General features: G+C 43.2%; 1 protein-coding gene across 1 annotated transcript in view; it reads left to right on the top strand.

The window, feature by feature from the left end:
• The window catches only part of FBN2 (fibrillin 2), a 242,827-nt gene that overhangs the window by 64,031 nt on the left and 164,260 nt on the right, over window positions 1–14,536 (top strand). The window lies entirely within an intron of this gene.

The raw sequence follows: 14,536 nt of genomic DNA, 5'->3' as shown, positions 1-14,536 counted from the left end.
CGTTGATTGGCTAAAAGCAAAAACTTTTTGAAGTTTAAAAGCAATGTAATGGAAAATTGTTAAGTGTATATAGCTCTAGTGCCGTATATAATCTTAACAGTTCTAGTAATTTATGAACTGTTCATCTGAGAGGTGTCACTGTAGTTTGTACAGGTTAGATGTTCACAGCAGTGAAATATGTTTACAGTTAAAATTATTGCTTGATTTTTTTTACCTTCTGATGCACCTCAATTTTATTTCAGTATTTATTTATGTGAATTTACTGTTACCACGTGATTAAAAGAAACAAGAACATTAGAACTTTACTTGTTCCAGCGAACATTTTCTTAGAAGGCAAAGGCAACTTTACTTTCAAGTCTGATAGTAGAGAAAGGGCGGTCTTTTGGTTTGCCGTTAGGAGGCAGTTTAAGTAAGCTACTAGATTCTTTGATACTGAGTTGAGTTCATTTAAAAACAAACAAATGTGGTTAGATGTCTATGGCCAAATGTTGAAGTAGTCTTAGCTCGGTGGTTTTGCTTGCAGTCAAATACAGGATACAAAATTCAAAGTGAAATTAAAGCAACACCATCAATTTGGAAATCACATTTCCATATGAAAATTCTGTGCCTATGTTATTATACAAAATATTTAATGTTATTAAAAAGACTAAAACAAAACAAAAACAAACAACAAAAGTTAAAGGATTTTGTTCCCTCTGCGTTTCCAGTTCATTTATTTTATGCATTTGACAATATTTTCTGTATAGCCAGTTTTCCTCTTTTGTTGGTGGTCAGTTTCACTTATTTTCTCCTGGTCTTCTAGTATGATGCCATTACGCTCATGTATTGCTTTGGGAGAAGCTTGTGTGCATTTTCTTCCCCAAGCCCTTCAAGAAAGTGTTAACCAATAATATTCAGAGTTGCTGTTGTTTCTGAATTTGGAGCTAGGTGGGCCTTTGCTTATCCAGGCCCCAGCACCATGGCTGAGAAGCAACAGGAGCTGTGTGTATGTATTTTAGGTTGCCCCTGTGCAAATGACCAGGGAATTCGAGAACCCTGGCAGGTGGACCAGGGGGACCTCCCTTTGGACCACAGAGACAAACAAGGGTCAGGGAATATCAGGAGCCTTGTAGGGTATGCCTACATTGTATTGTAAACCCAGGTCTGTAGGACGTGGGCTTGTGGACCTGGTGTTTCTAAACCTGCACTTGAATGTCCACCTGGGCTTTGTAAACCTGGGCTTACAGTTGCTGAACTTGGGACTTACAGCCATGCTATTGTACACCACATGCCTACTGGGTGTGGTGTTATGTCCCATCTAGTGCACCGAGACCACTTAGAGAGAGTTAAATGAGTCTGCTCTACAGCCTTAGCTAATAGCAAGTTGGCTTTTTGCTTATGCTGTAGAGGCTCATGCACTAATCTCGAGAGTTCCCTGGTTCGACCCTGCCTGCCGACGACTGGGGTCTGCTGGCGTTACACTATCATGTCCATGCTGCATTATGCATACCTTCGGACTCAGATCTGGTTTTTTTGCTGCAAAATTACAGGGCTTGGACTGATACTGCAGCGGGACTTCACAAGAGCCAGGCTTCATCTGGGTCTGGGCCAAGAGGAGCAACAGGGATAGCCTGACTCTAGAATACCTGGGTTTTCTTCACAGAAGCTGTGAAACAGCAGCTGGGCAAGGCAAGGAGCCAGGTGGTGGGTGTTTGTTTCCTGGGAACATGCAGGAGTCTGGGGAGCAGGTGGAGCATGGGGTCAGAGGTTTGAAAGTCAGACTTTGCCTTTGCCTGCCTGCAAAAATGTGGGTGGAGGAAGATGGGTGAACCCAAGAATATTTGTTACTGTGGGTCTCAACCTGCCCAGAAGCCTGTTCAGAACAACAGTATGGAAGAGAGAAAAAAAAATTCTGACTCCATTTAAATCAATGGCCAAACTCTCTTTGGCCTGAGCTACACTGGGGCGGGGGGCAGGGGGTTTCAAACTCCGCTTACTCCTCCTGCGGAGGTGGAGTACAGGCGTCGATTTGGGGATCTATTTATTGCAACTCGATGAGACGTGATAAATCAATCCCCGATAGATCGATCACTACCCGCCGAGCCGGTGGGTAGTGAAGACGTACCCTTTGTCTAATGTGGGGTCAGGATTTTACCTTGGGTATTTTATTTAATGGGCACATTATTTCAACACTTAATTTTTTAAAAGTAGTCACTTTTTAATCGTTTCAATTCAGTGTCCCCTGTATTGCAGGTGCAAATGAGAGCATTTATGTTGTGATGATCTGGAGTTAGAGAATAAAGTAAAATGTATAATGCCTATTTGAGCAAAGGAAGAGAACAAATCTATCAGCAAATGAACACACAGTTAATGGCCACATGTGAAAAGTTTGGTTTAAGCGACCTGCTACCATCATGCAGGAATTCTGTGGCATAGGCAGGGATAGAATCCAGGTTTCCAGGCAGCGTACAGCTGTCTTAACCATGAGACCATCCTTTGTCTTCCTGCAGTCCCCTGCCACGTTCACTACACACTTCCCAAATTCTGAAACCAAAAAGACAACTGTCTCCTTCACTACAAAACCCTTATGCATCCCCAGAGCAAATCCATTCTGTGCACTGGAAAAGTCAGGGATCCTGTGGAAAAAGTAGTTTGTGATTGTATCCTAATGCACATGCGCAAGGGAGGGGGCAAATGAAAGTTGCCCATGCAGCCTTAATTTTGACATTTTCTCCATTTTGAGTGGTTGACTTTGAAACCTTAATAATATACTTTTAATGTAATGTTTTGTGTGCAATTTCCTTGTTTTTGTTTTTTTTTTAAAAAAAAACCAAACAAACTGAAAAAACAGAAGTTCTATTTTGTGGCAACATATTGACACCAGCATGGTTCATCAGCAAGATTGGAATTTTTAGATACCTTACACACAACTCTGCTTTGAGCTAATGGATAGTAATGGTGTGGTGTTATCCTGTGTGTGGACACGTGCTAGAGAAGAATAATACACAAATATACATCAGAGATTTTCACAAATATTTGCTGTCAGCAGAAGAATGGTGAGACTCAGAAATCTTGTGTTCCGTTGCAGGCTGTGAGAGGTATGTATTTTTGTGGGTACAGACTCTTCTGCCCATTTGCCTAAGCTTGTTCCTTCTGCTCTGTCCTCTCCAATCTGTCCCTGTCTAGTCTCTTCTCTACTCTTGGCTTCTTGCCTCCCCAGTCCCAGTCTTCGCTTTTCAGGCTTCTCATCCCATTCCCAGCTTCCTCGTCTTCCCTTTTGGACTTGCTGTCCCAATCTCAACCCAGTCTCTCCTCCTCCCCACACCAAGTCCCAGTCGTCTTGCCCAGTCAGTCCCAATTTCCCCCTCCCAGCTCTTTGTTCAATCTGTCTCTCCCTTCCCCCACAATGGCTTCCAGACCCTGTCTCCCTTACTGGACTTCTCATCCAATCTCAGCTCAGTTTTCCTTCTCTTGGACTCCTTGTCACAATCTCTTTGTCCACTCAATTTCAGCTCTTTCCCCTGACCTCAGGTCCTTGTCAGATCTCTCTCTCCTCCCCCATTCCCTCACCACTGGTTCCTAGTCCTGGGCACCTTGTCCAGCCAGTCCCAGACTCCCCACTTCCCTCCAACATCTGATCTTAGTGTTCCCTCCTCCTCCCATGTCCTTCATTAGCTCCCAGTCCCAGCCTCCCCGCCCAACCAGTCCCAGTCTGCCCTGCTCACTCCAGCTCACATACTCGTGTCCTGCCAGTCCCTTGCACAACCAATCCCAATCTCTCTCTCCAATTTGCAGTCAGTTCTTTTTTGAGTGCTTGCTCATGTCCATTCATTGTTAGGCATGTGTTTGCCATGTACACTATAGCGAGAGATTTTTCCTTCAGTGGTATCCATTGGACCGGCTCTAGTACCCTCTGGTCTGTGTGCTTATGCGCTGGTGTAAGGGGTGCCGCTGGCCATGTGCCCTCTCAGTTCCTATTTACTACCCATGATATTTGCTGGAACGTTTACTCTTGCTTCAGCAAGGCGCCTATCAGTGTTTTTTTGTTCTCTGTTTCATAGTTTAGTTTATAGTGTATATATTGTAAATAGTATTTGTGTAAATAGTTAGAACCCTCTCCCCATCTTATCATTAAGGTGCTTTCTTTGCCCCGGGAATGGGCATGCCCTGGTCCCTGGGCTTCAAACCTTGTGCCTCCTGTGGCAAACCTATGCCCATGAGCAACCACACTCCAGTTGTCTGAAGTGTCTGGGAGAATCTCACGTGAAAGACTGCTGGCAAATTTGTTGGGACTTTAAATCTTGCACAAAGAAGGATAAAGTGATTAGACTTAAGGCTATCCTAATGGAAGCCGCTCTTAGACCGATTTCAGAACTAAGCTGCTCAGATTTGGCACCGAGTACTTTGGCCTTGGTGCGAAGCACTTCTCTGGCACTGTGCACATCCTGGCACCACTCTCCATCTCCGGTGCCGAGGAAGAAACATAAAAAGCAGCCTACTGACAGAGGGTGCTCACCAGTGCCAAAGAAAGGCAAGCAGAGGGAAGGCAGTGGAGTGTGACCTGTGTCGGGTCACTCTTCCAGCCCAGTCCCATGGCAGCACAGTTGACTCCACTGAGATTGTTGAGTCTGGTGCTGAACCTCCTGCCGACGCCAGGAGGTCATCGCAGCACCAGTGGGATTGTGATGCCTTCAACCTCACATGCCTTCGTTGCAGCCAGAGACTTAATGTCACTCCCAGTCCCACTGACCCCATTAGGTCAGCTCCGGTGACCTCGAGCAGAAGGGAACATAGTGCTCCAAGTTTCTTCCCAGCACCAGGCTGTCTGGTACCCTTTAGAGAGAATCAATGTCTTCTCTCCTCTTCAAAGTCATCCCTGGTCCGCCAGTGGTCACCAGACATCCGGTCACCGGACATCCGCCAGTGGTCAGAGGCAAAGAGAGGTACTTCTCCCCTGTGGTTGTCTAGAGAGGATTCTTCATTTGAAGAATCTGGCCCTATGTTTAGCTTAAGAGCTATCAGTACCCATCCTACATGCCATCAGACATCAGTGCGGGTCCCCATGCTGTTGCCTACCCAGGAGGACAATGGTCTATGCAATGGCCATTCTGGTTTCCCCAGGATCAACTAACCTTTCCGTAACTGTTATTTTTCGAGATATGTTGCTCATGTCCATTACAGAACCCACCCTCCTACCCCTCTGTTGGGGTTGGTTGTCAAGAAGGATGAATACCACCAAGAGAAATATCTCTGGTAATGGTGCACGTGGCCTGCGCACACCTAACGTGGAATGGACGTGAGCAACAGATCTCAAAGAACAACAGTTATGGACAGGTTAATAACCATTTTTTTTCTCTCCAACCATTTCCAGTCCCAGTCTCACCAGACTCATTGTCTTCTCCCCTGCACCAGCTCTTACTACCTCTGTGTTTGTATTAGACGGCTTCCTCCTCCACACTGCCTAGGTGTCAGCAGAGAGGGATCATTGAGAGCACAGGAGAAGCAAACTCCCTGCTCTCAGTTCTGGTGCCTGGCCCCACTCCAGCCCACAGCAGCTGGGAGAAGTCATTCCCAGGAAATTTCGTTTGAGTCCCTCAGCTGGAGCATGCTTTGTCACTCTGTGGGGATGGTGCATGCACAGCTCAGTCAGCACTGAGAGCTCTGAGAGGTGCAAATGTGCTCATTATGACAGCAGTAAAAAGCTCAGAAGGTTCTAAGCTCTAGCAAGTCTCTACTGAGCATGTGTGAACTGTGATTTTCAAAAGCATATAATTTTGTGAAAATCTGCCAAAATTTGGCGGGGTTTGCAAATAGCACATCCCTGACACAAAGGCTCACCCCTGCCAAACTTGAAGTCCCTCCAGAGGGGTGCACTAGATGTTTCCAGAGAAAAGGTTGCCAGAATTTTTTAACATGGGCAAAACAGCATACTTTCCCCTAGTCTTGTTCTCAGAAACAGTTGAACTGTTTTGGCTAAAATTTTCCCAAAAAATTCAGTCTGAGACAGACACGAAGCATAAAATAAATAAATAAATAAGTCTGAATGGGTAAAGTTTGAGGAAATTATAAGAAACTGAAAACAGGAGTTTATAATGGGAAGTGTTGAGCAACCATAGTACTTGGTAGTGTTGACAGCCCCACCTATTAAAAAATATTATGGGATATGTGAATAGAAACAGAATTATTTATGCTTGTAAAAATATTGGCAACACAGTATATTTTTTCAATGCCATTCAAGCCATCTTTAACAAGTCTCAGACAATAAGTAATCTGCCCAAAATCCAAAAGTATTTACTTGCAATCATATCACCAACAAATATATTAATGTTAGAATAAACAATAAGTAGAAATGTTGAATAGAAAATTTGAGAAAACTTGAACAGACTAATCTTCAGTTTGTCAATTGAAAAATGGAGTGAAGACAACTAAATGCTAAACGAATATACATTTTGTTTGGATATTGTGCCAGTTAGAAATAGTGTGTTTTGTTATTGTTTATAGCCATCTTGCCTCCATTTCTTTTTTAAATTGCTGAGTGGAGGCTTTTGTTCAATGTAAGGTTCTATAATTTATGCCTGTATACATTATACGTGAAGGGCAAGATCCTGTATTCCTTGCACACCTGCAATACCCAATAAAATCAGTGGGAGTTTTAGGGTGGACAAGCAATGCATTATAGGGTGGAAGGGAATGGAAGGCCTGACTCCTATGTTCAGTCTGGCAATACTCCCCTGGGAGCCAGTGGGAGTCTTTCTCAAGAAAAAGCCACGGGGAGAGGCCCAAAGAAGGTATTTTTAAAATGAAAAGGATAGCACCTGAACAAAGATAACATTTGTTGGTGACCATTATGATACAGTTTCAGATCAATGAATCAAATCCTGGTCCTCGCAATGTCTGCTTTACAGAGCCTTCAGCAGCTCTGTATTGTGCCCAGGCTCTGTAGCTGTTGATGCTTCTGCAGATCCTGAGGGGAAGAACCTCACTTTGAGTGTGTCTGCTGGCACTCACAGCCACCTCATCTCCAGGAGTAATGTCACAGACTCCACACGCCACTGTGATAAATATGACAGTTTGGTCGTTGGATATGATAAACAGAATGAGCAGAAGGTGTGGTGCCTCCCCAATATCTTCCTAGCTGTCTGACTAAATGGGCCAGGCAGTGTCCCAACATGGCTTTTCAAAAGTGGAGCTGTCATCCAGGACCTCACATATAGGGCTTCTTCCCTGTGGCCCTGACTGTCAGGATAGAGAAAGAATGCTTCTGCTTAATTCCCCTCCACTAGTCAAGGTGAGGATTTGTTAAATTTTCTGAGGACAAGGCCCCATTCTAAAGTCTTTCTCCACTCTGCGAGAGTCATAGAAAAAGTTAACAAATAGATTAGATGTGGCTAAAGCCAGACCTTAGTGGCACCCATGGTTTTTAGTTTAAACTAGACAATGAATTGATAATACTGTATGTATGCATCCCCTTTACTATCAATCAGAATATTATTATCTAATTGCTCTTTGTACTAATACATTTAGCATTAGATTGAATCCCATTTTATGGCATCTTGTCACTGGCAATTGAGGCAGAAGAGATGCAAACAACTCATTCTTGACAAACAGTAAATAACTAGTTTCAAAATGAATATGTGCTAATGCTTGAGCTCACATTTTAAAGAAAATGTGTGAAGCTGTTATTTTGTTGTGTACTGCGCTCACTGTAACAGATGTGAAACACTGAAATCTATCAATCAGAGTTTTGCATGAGGAAGGCGTATAAAGTGGTTATATAATGGAAAACATTTGGGGTTTGCTGTAGATTTACAATCCAAATAGTTAGTGAAACCATATTGTAAACTTATTTGTAGAAGTTAAGGTATTAAAGCAAGTTAATAAGCTCACAGAAAAGAATCACTTGCAGATTGGGTGATAAGTATTCACTGAAAAATAGTTTCCCCTTTTTCTTCTGTTTAACAGAACAGAGTAAAACAAAACCAAAAAATTCTCATTATGTCAAACAGTAAAAGGAAAGCAGTTTATGTATCATTTTAATGTTTAAACTATTTTGTTGTGTTTTTCATTCAAATCTGATCACTTGCTTAGTCCCCCCCCGCCCCCCCGATGTTTCAAAAGGATATGCTTCTTTAAAATGACCTGTTCAGCATGGCATGGGGTTGCATTTTATTAGCGTCTTGGATGCCAGTGTATACAAATACTTACATGAGTTTATATTGGCTGATTGTGGGTCAGAAATCTGAACATGTAATGTTTGTGCCTGGCATCAAATAAAGTATACTAATGCCAGGAGGAGAACTTGTTCAAGGATATCCCTGCTTCTTAAGAGGGCAATTAAAACATGCTTTGCATTTTGCTTCTTTAAATCATCCAAAGCTCTTTTTAATAATTTTTTAAAAAAAGGCTATTCAACAATTCTCCCAGATAAGGTTCACAAGGACAAATGAGTGAACTTGGTACAACCCTTTACTGTATATGTGTTTAAATAAGGGAATATAGGCAGTTTAAGTCAGTGTACATGGAAGAACTGAAATTAGATAACAGTATGTGTGGTTTGAAGCACATGTTGTTATTTCAAGTTGAATAATCAAAAAGGTTTTATTTCCTACCTGGCTTGCAGCCCACTGTACTAAGGTGGAGAGAAGGAAGAGCCTGTCTACATTAGAGATATTTGTGCTGGTGTAATACATCCACATTGTTATGTTGGTGCAATTTTTTGAAATTTTCCTAATGTAGACAGAGCTTAACATTCTAGCCCTTTACTCATCTTTGATTGTCCACACACATTCCACACTTGGGGTGCAAGCGCCCCATGTATACAGGATCAGATTATTTTGAATAGTAGTGCCCGTTGGAGCCACCCCTTCAATATTCTTGCCCTCTGCCTTCCCATAGCACGGGTAAAAAAGATGGGGCAGCTGCAGCTCATGTTCAGTTCCCTCTTGCCTCCTGTGGCTGCAAGACAGAACCACAATATCAATGTTCTTTGCTTATGAAGTTATTGGTTTTCAAGTTTGAAGTTTCACTAGTTAAATTATTAGGTTTTCTTTGATTATTTCATCTTTCACTGCAGTTAAGAGCAGTGTAACAGCGGTGTTGGACGGCTAGTCAGCCTAGTGGTTTGCGTACTTGACTTCCTGGCCCCTGCTTTTGTGGGGAAGCTGGCTGGATGAGTGATAGAGAGAAAAGCTATTCTGCTGCACTACAAGACATTCTCCTTTGCAGCAGGAAGCCCTGGACTAGACTAACATATAGAGCCAAATGGAAGCGATTCTCTGTCTGGGCAATGCAGCGTCAGCTTTCACCAGTAACAGCCCCAGTACCTGTGGGGCTGTAGAATATTTCACCAGTAACAGCCTGAATACCTGCTATAATATTTACTCCACTTGAAACAAACCAGACTTTCCCTTAGTTCAGTTTGGGTGCACCTCCAGTGATATCCCCCATTAATCCTCCTCTTCAGTGATGCATTGTTTTCTCACACTCCAGAGTGTTGAGATTTTTCAGAGGGCTCCCACGTATGTTTCCACCAGTTTGAGAGCCCCTCCTTCATGAGACCTCAGTCTGGTTTTGATGGTATTGTTGAGTTCCCCATTTGAACTTTGGCTACATGCTGTTCTGCTATCTTTCCATGAAATTGCCTTCCTGGTGGTCCTCATGTCTGCTAGATGGATAGGAGAGATTCAGGCTCTCATGGCAGGCCCACCATATACAGGCTCAGTCAGGCCTCACCCAACATTTCTGCATAAGGTGATCTCAGACTTTGACATCAACCAACCTATTCACCTCCTGTTTTTCTTCCCCAAAACACATCCCTCTCCAAGCAGAAATAAACTCTGCACACTGAATGTTGTGAGGACATTAACCTTTTGTTTGGACACAACCAGACCATTCACATGTTCATCCAGACTCTTTGTGATGTTTGCTGAAAGGGTTAAGGATCAACTGGTATCCACATGGAGGCTAGCTAAGTAGGCCTCAGACTGTATTTAGACTTACTATACCTGAGCCAAGAAAGATTCACCTGGACAGGTCAGCGGTAACTCCACCCATGCCCAGGCAACTTCTGCAGCCTGCCCCCATATCAGAATAATGCAGAGCAAAACTGTAGAGTTCAGTCCTCACATTTTTCCCTGCTGCAAGCTTCCATGCTGAATGTGAAATTTAGTAGGGGGGTCCTCTTTCAATGGGCCTCCTCTTACCTATCTCCTGACACTGGTATAATTGCCTACCTATCGCCAAGAGCGGAAGCTATGTGGACAGTTGCTTGAAGAAGAAATAATGATTACTTACCTTCCTGTAAATGTACTTCTTCAAGCTGTCTGTTGTCCACACAGATTCCATGTCCTGACTTTCATTCCTGCTGACCAGTGTCCTGTTCTAGGCCTTCTTATTGGTGAAGAAACTGATTGGGGGGCTGTGGCCTGACTTGGCCACAGGAAGTGAAAGGGTGTGCAGGGGGTAGGTGCAGTCCCACCAGACACTGCTATTCAAAAGAATCTGATCTCACGCAGATGGTGTGCATGTGCATCAAGTGCGGAATCTGTGTGGACAACACATCTCAAAGAGCCATAGTTTCCTATAGGGAAAGTAATCATTATTTCCTGGCACCTGACACCCTGAAAAATAAAGTACATATAACAAAAAGTTATACACTTTAATTTACTGTAATATGAACATTATAAAGAGAGTTTATATTTCTATAAAAACATTGGTTGAAGGGGCTAGCTTACTGGTCCAGCATACATGTTTTGACATAGAACCAATAAGCTCAGAAAGGTCACTTGTTCTTTTGGTTCAGTAAAAGGTGTCACATAGTCCTGTCTCCACCTCCCACCCACAAGAACTGATGCAGGTGCAAACATTTTCTTATAGCATTGCAATTTATAGCTCACTGGCTTATGTTTTCCGCTGAGTAAAATGATCATGAGGTGGTAAGGAAATAGTTTAATAAAATCTCCTATATGTAGTTAGGCCAGTCTTTGGAATGATTTTAGTTACCAGAGTCATAGCATCAATTTAGCCTGTATTTTGGGATTTGACTACACCTTTTTAGTTTTTCATTTCCCTCTAAGGCACTACAAGATCTGGACAAGTACTGATTAATACAGGGCAAAGTCCTGAGGTTTTTATTCTGGGCCAGATCATCCCCATGGAAAGACATCTTGGAAGGAAATCTCCCTTTGTGCTGCTCCACCCTCCCCATCATCATCCATCAGAAGGCAAAAGGGAGTTGGTTGTGGTTTCCCCCTACAGAAAAGACTATGTGCATCAGCGCATCTGCTCTGTCCCCAAGTAGGCACTGGCTATGTGACTGGGCATGGTACCAGGGAGTCCCTGGCTGCAGCATCCCCGATGGGGAGGAGAGGTTGATGCAGAAGAGAAGCTATAACCCCAGCTTTATATTATCTTCCTAAATAAGCTCTGTGGGGAGACGTATGTGTTCGTGTGTGTGTGGAATTTCACACAGCAGCCTGGTGTATTAGGGGAAAGAGATAACGTATATTTACGCTGCACACTTCTTTCAGCAGCGTGAAGAGTAAATACACTATATGCCCCCCTGACATGGGTATAAATAGCAGTGTAGATGGTGAGGCTTTGCTTGGGTGAATAGCGTACATCCTGAACCCTGTGGATATGTACCTACTCATCCAAGTAGTGCCTTCCTTAACCCCACCCCTCCTCCATCTATGCTGCTTTTTTTTAACCATGGAGTGTCCCGCTGCTAGAGCCTTTTCCCATCACAGGGGAAAATTCCTGTGGTGGGGAAAGGCACAGACAGTTCCCTGCTGCTGATCCTTTCCCCACTGCCACAGCCTTTCACTGACATGTGCAGCTACACACTGCCGTGTGGATGCAGCCTGCTTTTGACTGTGGCATGTAGCTACATATGTCTTACATGCCATCATCGACGGTAGTATGTAGACATAGCCGTAGTCTGAGGGGCGGGAGGGATGAAATTGATGCATGGGAGGGACCAGCGATGCACAGATTTTGTGGGTGACAATCCATGCCTCAATCTTTACTCAGGCATTTCTTGATTAAAATTCCTTTGGCTTCAGTGAGAGTCTGAGTAAAAAATGGAGTGCCCAGTCCTACTGATGGTTACACCTGAAGTTAATGGAACTGGTCATGTAAGTGTTTTCAAGTTAGGGCCACAGAGAAGGACATCTGAAACTGGCCATCTATGTGGAAATATCTGAAGAGAATGTGTATATAGAAGGAGGATTCAGTTAATAGAGCGTCCATTGTTTTAATGTTACTTTTTATTTAAAATGTTATACAAAACTGGTCTCACTACTGAGTAGAATCATAGAATATCAGGGTTGGAAGGGACCTCAGGAGGTCATCTAGTCCAACCCCCTGCTCAAAGCAGGACCGATCCCCGACTAAATCTACCCACTCCCTTCCCCTCCCTCAGTATGGAAGGCCAGATGAAACATTACTTGCTGACTTAAAAAGGGCAAAACCTACAATCCTTATCCAGGCAAAACTCCAGTTTTCAATGGGAGTGGTAGGAATGTAACATTGACTATTCAAACCTTTTTTTAAAACAGTACGCTTTACAGCTATGAGGGTGAGATTTCAAATTCTCTGCTATATCTTTTGGCCTTAAGCATTCACATGTACTTTTGTATTTTATTTTTTTAAATGTTATCTTCTGGCAGCAAGAATTGGAATAAATAGGAGTGTTCATGTCATGCTTTTTCTACCTTAAATGTATATTTCCCTCAGCTGTGTTGAGCACTAAATCCATTTATTTCTCTGCTAGACTATTACTTTGTATTACTCTCCTGTGTTTCTTTTCTAAAAGATCAGTAAAAGATCTACATTCTGTTCATAGAGTACTTTGGGAGGCCAGAGCTAGCAGTTCTTACTAAGGCAGAACTCACATTGAAATAAATGGGAGTTTTCCCTGAATAAGGATTACAGGGCATACACAACAGATAACTACATAAAGAGACCCGTTTGTAAATGCAACTATCTGTGCGTGCCTACATATACCTACGTTCTGTACATAGCTTGGACACCTGTTTGGGGGGATTTGGCCCATAACATTTACATAGCACAGGATTCTAATTTTTCTTATTTATTTATAGTCTTTATAGTATCTCAGTAGCTCATAAACATTTACAAATTTATCCTCACAACACCCTTGTAAAGTAGGGAAGAATTCTCCTCCTCCTCCTCCTCCTCCTCCTTGTTTTACAGGAAGAAAAACAGGCGGAGACGCAATAAGTGACTTGCACAAGGAGACATGGAGAGTCTGTGGTAGAGCTAGGATCTCCTGAGTGCCAGTCTGGTACTGTAACCAGACAAAACTCCTTCCTATTTCTTTGGCATAAGCTTATTGATCTGCAATAGATTAGGTGTCATCTTACTGCTAAAATTGTTTTTATTTTGAAGACTTCCAGTTTATACATGACCCTCATTTTAAAAAAGAGATACATTTGACTCATCTGGTGGTGCTCATGGAAGTTACACGTGTGGGTCCCGAGGAGAGCGTACTCTTTCAGAGCTAGATTCTGCCTACTACTTCCATGGTGTTCAGTGAGGGGGAAGGGGCCCACCGCTGATGTGGACCACCCTGTTTGCCTGGTGATCTACATAAGTGGTGGGCAGAATTACCATACTTGCACTTAAGGAAATGTAGGCACTGTGCCCTAATTACTCCCTTGCAGGTGGGAATTCACCTCATCCCTTGAAGGAGTGTAGCAGTTTGTCGTCCCCCCCCCCGTCCTCCCCCCCCCCCCCCCGTGTACTAGGATGCCGTAGGAGGCAGAATGCCACTGGTGTTCTTCCCCCGCTCTTGTGTGGTGTGGTTCTGCACCACTCACCCTGCAGGGCCAGGCCCATATGCCACAGTCTAACTCTCTTGATGAAACTTGATACCAAAATGTAAACAAGCCTTTTAAAGAATAAAATTCTAATTCTGTTTTTCCTTCCTTGTATAACATACCAGTTCATTACACTGTGTGTGTTAAATTCAAACTTGACAGTACATTAGATGAGGTAGAATATAGCTAAAACACTTCCACAGCAGCCTTTTTCAGCATTCAGACATTTCTAAGACCCTTTTCTGATACATTTGCCAAGATATTCATCATATCCTGCCTACTGTAAGCTTTACAGTAAAAAGCCATGAATTCTGGACGACAAGTGGCCGGGCCGTTTTCTTTGGCAGACAGATATCCTATTAATACCTGCAGCTGGGATGTTTGCTGCACACATTTAGAGCCAGGTCTTAAAGGAGTTTGCTCAGTTTTATCTTCTTAGGTGCAACACCAGAAGGGCAGGCACTCAGACCTTAAGTTTGTTTCATACTTACGGCAATGTCCTCTTTTACAACATAAGTAGCATTTCCCCTAAAGCCTTAATTTATGTTTGTTTTATTGTGAACTGTGGGGCTCTTCCAGCCAACCAGTCTACTGGACTTTCTGAAGTAAAATCTCAAAATTTCCAGTCAGTGAGGAGGAGAATGATGTGCAGTCTGCCGCCAGCCTTCTAGCTCCTTGCCCTGGTTTGCCCAGTCTTCACACATTCCCTGCAGACTGGA

Source organism: Chelonia mydas, chromosome 5, assembly GCF_015237465.2.
Source record: "Chelonia mydas isolate rCheMyd1 chromosome 5, rCheMyd1.pri.v2, whole genome shotgun sequence".
In the NCBI taxonomy this organism is placed as follows: Eukaryota; Metazoa; Chordata; order Testudines; family Cheloniidae; genus Chelonia; species Chelonia mydas.
Note: the sequence above shows the minus strand (reverse complement) of the source record. Positions and strands in the feature narration are given on the sequence as shown.